General features: G+C 35.8%; 1 long non-coding RNA gene across 1 annotated transcript; it reads left to right on the forward strand.

The window, feature by feature from the left end:
- The first annotated feature begins 1,235 nt into the window (after positions 1-1,235).
- Positions 1,236-6,733, forward strand: LOC119870870. Its single transcript, XR_005356444.1, has 3 exons — positions 1,236-1,414; positions 5,987-6,077; positions 6,252-6,733. It is a non-coding gene; the product is annotated as an uncharacterized LOC119870870 (long non-coding RNA).
- The last annotated feature ends 1,477 nt before the right edge of the window (positions 6,734-8,210 follow it).

Genomic DNA, 8,210 nt, shown 5'->3' on the forward strand with positions numbered 1-8,210 from the left:
AAACTAATTGTCAGGGAGAACATGGCCCTGCATACGACAACTTGTTAATAACTGTATTAATATTTTGGAGACCAAGTAAAAATCTTTTAAAGGAATTTCCATTTTTACCAGACAGTGTAATACTCTTTTTAAGTGTTGTAAAAAATGTATTTACCTTATTGGATATTGTTTGAGCACTTTAGATATGCATGTCATACTTTATAATGTTTCTCATTTAACTAATGGATCCTTCTTAGGATTTTAGCGCAGAAAATCTTTTGGTAAAAAATTACGTGGGTAATGACTGATTTTGGTCCTTCCAACCCTGAATTGTCAAATAGCTTCATGGACGCTTTTCTTTGGACTCTAGCATCATTTTTCCTGAAGCAGATTTTAATCTCTTCCAGATTGCTCTTGTTGCTCCATGACCGGAAACAATACATCTTAGCAAGACAGCAATGCTTTCTCTCATTTTATAGCTGCATGTAGTACTATATAGTAAAGGGAGATTGGACAGTGTAGGGAGGAAGGTCTCTGAGCATGGAAGTTAGTTTAACACCATAGTCTCCTCTAATATTGACCTGGAGCTCATGCAGTGGCTTATTTTACCTTTGAGAGTTTGTAAATTTGGGTAATTAATTTTGTAGATTTCCCAGTCCTAGAGAAATTGTGTCATATGGAAAGCAAGAATAGGTATTCTTGACCACGCTCAGGTAAAATCTAAGAAATATATACATAAACTGTTCATAAGAAGTGAACAATTTCAAGTAAAATAATGTTTAAAAATATGATAAAATAAGTGGTAGAATTGATTAACTGTAAAATTACTAATTAATAATAAAATTAATCATTAAATAGTAACAGTGAATTTATAAAAAATCCATATGCCAGATTTGAAAAGAAGCCTTTACTTTAGATGTCAAACAAATACAGAAATATATTTAATATTATTGGCATTCCCTATTGTAAGGAAATTTTTATAGATGTCTGTACTTTTCAAATTATATGTCTTTGGCATGCATGGTGAGGAAAGAATATTCTATTTCTTGATCATGCAAATAATGACATTATCTTCTTAACATCTTCTCAATATTGGGTCAAAATCAAGCTAATAAAGAAAAAAATGCATAAAATCTTTAAAAATTGTGAAAAATATGACATCATTTTGTAATATGGATAATAATGAGTGATATTCTAGAACTCCCATCCCATGTTATTCTATACACTTGATTCTCTTTCCCTTCCTTCCTGCCTTTTTTCCTTCCATCCTTCCTTCCCTCTCTTTATCTCTCTCTCTCTCTCTCTCTTTCTCTCTCTCTCTCTCTTTCAATTGTAACTCTGTGATCTGGAAACAGAGATCCTTATCCTTAGCACTGAAGGCAAGTTTCTGTCTCTTCCTCTGCAGCATTATGGGTATAGAAACAATGCCCTTTTTGTAAGTATTCAAATAAAATTTGCTTCAGTATTTAAATTGCCATTACTTTTGGTAAATGAGCATTTATAAATGTTTTAAGGTTCTTCGTGAGGAGCATTTTCATCCAAGTAAGAAGAGACTAAGCTTTAATATTCACTCTGTTTGGCTGGTAATTTCTAAAAAATAAAAACAAACAAACACCTCATACTGGAAAATGTTTCAGGGTGCTCAGTGAATGATCTATTATACTAAATAGGTTAGCACATCTTACGGCACTCAAAGAAGTTTATTAGCCAGGAATGTTAATTTCATTTTTTCACATTTATAATTTTCCTCTGTTTTCCTTAAGTACTTGGACTTCTATCAGTGGTTCTCAGAATTATTCAATTGGCCTAGCAGCTGAAAGTCACAGTGCTATTTGTGGAACACCATTAAAATACTGAAATAATGAATATAAGACATTTTAAATTCCACATACACAAATTTGTGGCGTACCCGATATCATTTATATACATATAAGATCAATAAGATACAAGAGTCAATGTTCTAAGACAATCTATTTGGTAGAAAAACATAGCACTTATAAAAATGTCTCCATTAAGTATTTTTTTTTCTACAAATTGGGGAAAGACTCATTATTCAATTACAGCAGCAGAACACCTTGATCCTGCTAATGGAACATGCTCTGTATGATAATTATTTAAAAACCATCTTTCTACATTAACAGACTTTGTAAAAAGACCAGGAAGTAAAGAACATTACAGGACTATAATCAACGCGAAAATTAGCTGTGTATTTAAATGTATAAAATTCATGGCACATTGCACAATTTATGATCTAAACAGGATTTTTTAAGCAAATAAAGTAATTCCTTTAAAACTGCTTTGTAATATTAATAAAGTCTTCATATTGAGACATTTTTGGGCAATAACTTACATGAAATATTGATATGATAAGTGATGGTCAAATAATTTTGGCTTATTTTTTTGTAAAAAGAAAAATCTAACAAATTTGCATGGATTCATTAAATAACTGAAATACATTTATTATAGAAATATCTTTTTTATAACAGTGCAAAAAATACAAAGGAGATATATTCATACAAAATGCTATTTTGTGAATTGATTAGTGGCATGAGACATTCTCAGATCATCAGGGAGTCATAGAAGAATGTCCTGGCAAAAATCCACAGCCTTCTAGAAAAGGCTGGTAAATTTAGAAGCATTTATTTAAAGTTGAGTTTTTCTTTATTAGCAATCTGTATCAGGCTTAACTTCTCAAAACGGTGATCAAATGATTAAGAAATGCAGTTCTTTCTCATATAGGTAGTAGATAGATTCAATATACACATAAAAACATGAGAAGGCTAGGATATATATTTACTACATCAATATTGATATATCAATTATACATGTATATAAATATATATGCTACATATGTACATATGTTATTTACTACATATGTCTTCTTTATTACATAATATTCTTTATTACTAAGAACTGGTTGATTTAAAAGTAACTACTGTAACTGAAATATTAAAAAGGCAGAATTAGTTAATTTGTCTGAAAAAAAACTGAAAGTGAATAATTTAAGTTTGCAAATGATGAAGTTGAAACTTAAAGAAGATTGACATATTCAAAATATGAGTATGAAAAGAAAACTAGGTCCCCCGTCTCTGCCTCCCAATGTTTCTTCTAATTTCCCAGATTGTAAACAACATGAGTTACGTGTTAAACTTCTATATTGAATATTGCCTTTTTCTTCTGCTCTTGCCATGTAAAGACTATCAATGGAAAATTTGTCTACAACTCTATTGTTCAGAAAATTAGGACTAGAATTTTAATGAGTCATTTATTCACTTGTAGAGAGTTATTATACACATATAGGATTCTATAATTTTAGAATAGACATATCTCAAAAAAAAAAAGATGGGCAAATGGCCAATAAGGACATGAAAAGATGTTTATCATAATTAATCATTTTAGAGAAATGCAAACCAAAACCACAGTAAGATACCACCTCACACCTCTAACGATGGCTTTTATCAAAAGAAAATAAAACTAAATAAAAAATAAAAACAAACAATCAACCAGAAAATAGCATGTTTTGTTCTGGATGTGGAGAAATTGAATCCCTTATATACCATTGGTGGGAATACAAAATGGTACAGCTGCTGTGTGAAACAGTATGGTAGTTTCTCAAAAGATTAAATAGAGAACTACTGTATAACCCAGCAATTTCACTTCTGGGTATATAGCCAAAAGGATTGAAAGCAAGGTCTCAAAGAGATACTTGCATATCCGTATTATAGCAGTATTCATTATTCACAGTAGCTAAAATGCAGAAACAACCCATCAACAAGTGAATGGATAAGTAAAAAGAAAGGGAATTCTGACACATGCTACAAGACAGATGAACTTTGAGATATTATGCTCAGTGAAATAAGCCAGTCACAAAAAACAAACAAACAAACAAACAAACAAAACAGATATTGTACAAGTCCCCTTATATGAGTATTCAGTGTAGTCAAAATCATGGAGACAAAAGTAGAATGGTGGTCACCAGGAGCTAGGGGGAGGTAAGCAAGGGGAGTTATTGCTTAATGGATATAGGGTTTCAGTTTTACAAGATGAAAGAGTTATAGGGATGGATGCTGATGATGGCTATATAACATGAATGTATTAAATACTACCAAACTATACACTTAAAATGGTTAAGATGGTAAATTTTATCTTATTTTCATTTTACCATAATAAAAAATCTGGGGAAAAAAATCATACGATGCCTACTAAAGGGCAAGAAATCAAATAAGATATGGTCTCTTCCCACAAAGAGCCTATATCTTATTAGTGGGAAAAGTGCGGGTACAGAGATAATTCGAATACACCAGTCTAAGATGTGGGAGTTCAGCCTGGTGACTCTTCATTCTATCACACTATCACTTAAGCATGAGGAATGGGTGGTGATTGAGACCTCTGACAAGTGGCTGCCTGTGTCCAGCTACAATGGACACTGACATGCATCTGCCCTTTACAGCCACAGTCTACCCAGATCTTTGTTCAGAATGAGTGTGGGTTCAGATCGCAAGATAATTTTACCAGAAGAAAATACAAACTATTCAAAATCTTCTCACAATTTTGTTCAATAAGAAAACATTTCCCAAATACCTTGTTCTCAATGTTCTCTTTAGAAAAACCTGGCATTCTTTAAAAAATATTTTATTTAATTATTTATTCATGAGGGACACAGAGAGAAAGGCAGAGACATAGGGAGAAGCAAGCTCCCAGCAGGGAGCCCGATGTAGGACTCGATCCCAGGACCCCGGTATCACAACCTGAGCCCAAGGCAGACGTTCAACCACTGAGCCACCCAGGTGCTCCTTCTTTTCCTTACCATACTTTTTGGAAGTAAATCACCATGCACAGCTTACACTTAAAAAGTGGAGAATTATGCTTCATCTCTTTGAAGGTAGAACGCCTATATATGTTTTTACAAAAATTATTCTGCATGGGAGATGTTTCCTTCCTCCTTATTTATCCATTCAGTTATTCCTATATTAATATAGGCTCATGGATATTTATTTTTACTTTGAGTTATAGTCTAATTAGTTTGGTAGCTCTATCAGTGTAGCAAACTGAGCTGTAAGCTAGCTAGTTTGCCAAGGAAAACAGAAGGGGAAAAACAGCTAAGAAGAGCCCACTTGGAGTCTGGACAAATCTCAAAGAATGTTCTCAAAATGATCTCCCAAAAGGGGGAAGAACCCAAATATCCACTAACTGAGAAATAGAAAATAAAGTGTATATTCTCAAAACCGCATGTTATTTTGCAATAAAAAGAAGCAAAGTAATTATAACATGGATGAACTTTCAAAACATTATGTTAAGCGAAAGAAGCAAGTCACAAAATAGGGAATATTATGTGCTTCCGTGTACATGAAATATCGAGGATAGCCAAATGTATAGACAGAAAGTATTTTTTGTGGATGCGTAGGGATGGAGGGGTTAGGGTTGAGGGGAAGTGGCAGTGGTGACTGCTGTTAGGTACAGGATTTCCTTTGGAGGCGATGAAACATATTCTAAAATTAATGTGGTAGCTATTGCACAATTCTGTGAATATACTAAACATCATTGAATTATATGCTAGAAGGTAGTGAAGTGCATGGTATGTGAATAATATCTCAATAAAGCTGATATGTAAATATTATTTATGTCTACATAGTTGGTGTTTCTCCCTTACCACTGGGATGGCTAGAGAAATGGGCTCTGAAAACATTCAGGAAGAGGAAATGGCCAGGCTATGGGAATCAAGCTGAAATGAATTCATAAATTTGAGGCTCTTAATGCCTGGCTACAACAATCTTCCTCTGCCACTACCAGGTGCCCTTGGATATCATATACCAGGACTTCTGTCATTGGCACCACGATCCAAAGAGATTCTCCACTTTCCTTGTTTACATCATTAGCTCCCATTTCAAACCACTGAGTGACTCGTCTTGATTGTTGAAGCTTACATTACACACCTGCCCAAGCAGAATGTATAAACACAAAGCCTTTCACTCTCTTATATTATAAGTCAGCTTTTGGTCTTTAACAGGTGGGAGTTCATCAAGCATAGGAAAAGGATTCAGATGATGATAGGATAGAGATGACAAGTACACACTAATAAACGAAAATAAATATACCACGTAAGTATATGCTACATTTATGTAAATGGAAATATACGCTACACATGATGATAACTAACACACCATGTACAGTATAAGACACTGTTCTAAGAGCTTTAAGTATTTTAGCTCACTTATTCTTTGTATCAGCTATGTGTGATGTAGATACTTATATTATCACCCCCTGTTTTCCAGTGAAGAGATTGAGGCCCAGAGAGATAACGTGGAATTTCTATGATCACTTAGCTGGTGGCTGGTGGCTACGATCTGAAAACACGTTGTCTCTGGAGACCATGCTGGAACCACTGCTATGTTGAACGACCTCCCTGTGAATAACAAAAGCCTTTTGATTCAACTCAGCTTTCCTAGATGAATCATGGTCCATATTTAGAAATACGTGTCTTCTCATCATACTCATGGAAAAACAGCCAGATTATATAACATTCCATTATTTTACTCCTCTAGGGGCTGGGGAGGGAGCAGAAAGCAAAGGGAATGCAATAGAACTCCTTCTCTTAACAAATTTGCAATATAAGTGCATTCCTGCTAGATGAGTATCCAAAATAACTAAAATGAAACAAGGTCTTTTCTTTTCGAGAAATAGAAACATTGCCTTCCAAAATATGTGTCATGCAGAAAAATACGATATTAAAAATAAACATAAGCCTTTGATTCAAGCTTGGGTTTTAAAAATTTGAACCTTTACCCACCTACTCCTCTCCCTGGTCCTCCTACACAATGCCTGAAGCACGTCTGAGGGAACCCGCAGCTCCCAAAATTTCAGTTTGAAAATCCTAGATTATGATAAATTCAGAGAGAAATATAAAAATAAAGATTTATAGGGCTATCTAAGAAGAGAGATACCATTGAGTTAAGGGAAGTGCAAAAGCAATCTTTAAACAGGATGGCATTTGAGATAAGCTTTGACAGATGCAGATGGGTAGTGGTGATGAATTAGAGAAAACATTGTTATGACCACAGACTTGCAAGCGGTGTTCAGGACCACGGAATCCTCTAGTTTTGTAGGAACATAGATTATATATACTAGTGCACTAGGAAACAAATTTGGTCAGATAAATTAACTCAATGTTATGGACCATGAGTTGTCAATATAAGGCTTTTATATTAAGCTGAAAAGTAACAGGAAATCATTAAGTTTGTCAATTAGAGAATGATATGACTTTGTTTTGTTTTGTTTTCACAAGAAGGGTTCAAGAGGTTTATAAGACAGCCCATGGCAAGATACAAAACAACGACCGTAACAATCATATTTCATCATCCAGGTGCCCCTTGGCACAATGACACAATCCTGCAGGACATCCTTGGGCTCACATTTCCTCAAGGGCTTAGAAATGAATCCCCTCAAATTAAAACCCGAATGCAAAGGCATTCCAGAGACCACGGGGAGCAGAGTGCTTAGAAAGTCTGCTCTCTTATTAATGTCAGGAGGGAGTGGGGAGGAAACCCTGCAGGATGATTTGAATTTCCAAACTTAGTAAGAGGGAAATAAATGCGCAGGCAGGGTCTCCTGGGTCTGGGGGAGGGCATGGGGGACAAGAGAAGCAAAACAACTGGGACTGGATGGCAGCTTTCTCTCACCTACTTCTTTTGCTTGCCTTTCTCCCTGAGGAGCAATAGATGACTGGGTCATTGGTCATGTTGAAGTAAGCCAGCAGGTTGGAATCCTTGGTGAAGTTGCCCTCCTAGGACGGCTCCTCTTTCCCTGCAGGCACGCCTGTGGCTTCAGAAACCTTCTCCATGATGGCAGAGGACTGATCTGAGAGCTGGAGGGTGAAGACTGGCACCTGTCCTTTCAGTTTCCATCCTGTCTTACCCTGCGTGTTAGGCACCTGGATTTTGAAGACAGCAGCCTTGTTTTTGGGTATGAACTCCACCTCCAGCATGAGACTCTTCTTTCTCTTCAATATCTTGGAAGTAGGCACCCCTCCCATGGGAGGCAGAGATTAGCAGTGGGCTTTGGGGCTGGAGCTAAGATCAGTGCCAAAGGTGAAGCGGGCAAAAAGGCTGTTGACACAGTCATTGGGGAGGGCTAGGTACCATAGTAGGAGGGGTTGAGGGAGGCATGGGCACCATGTTGATCTTGAGGGAGTGGATGATGAGCAGCATGGGGGCAATCACTGAATCGGACAGCAC

Source organism: Canis lupus, chromosome 3, assembly GCF_011100685.1.
Source record: "Canis lupus familiaris isolate Mischka breed German Shepherd chromosome 3, alternate assembly UU_Cfam_GSD_1.0, whole genome shotgun sequence".
Lineage (NCBI taxonomy): Eukaryota > Metazoa > Chordata > Mammalia > Carnivora > Canidae > Canis > Canis lupus.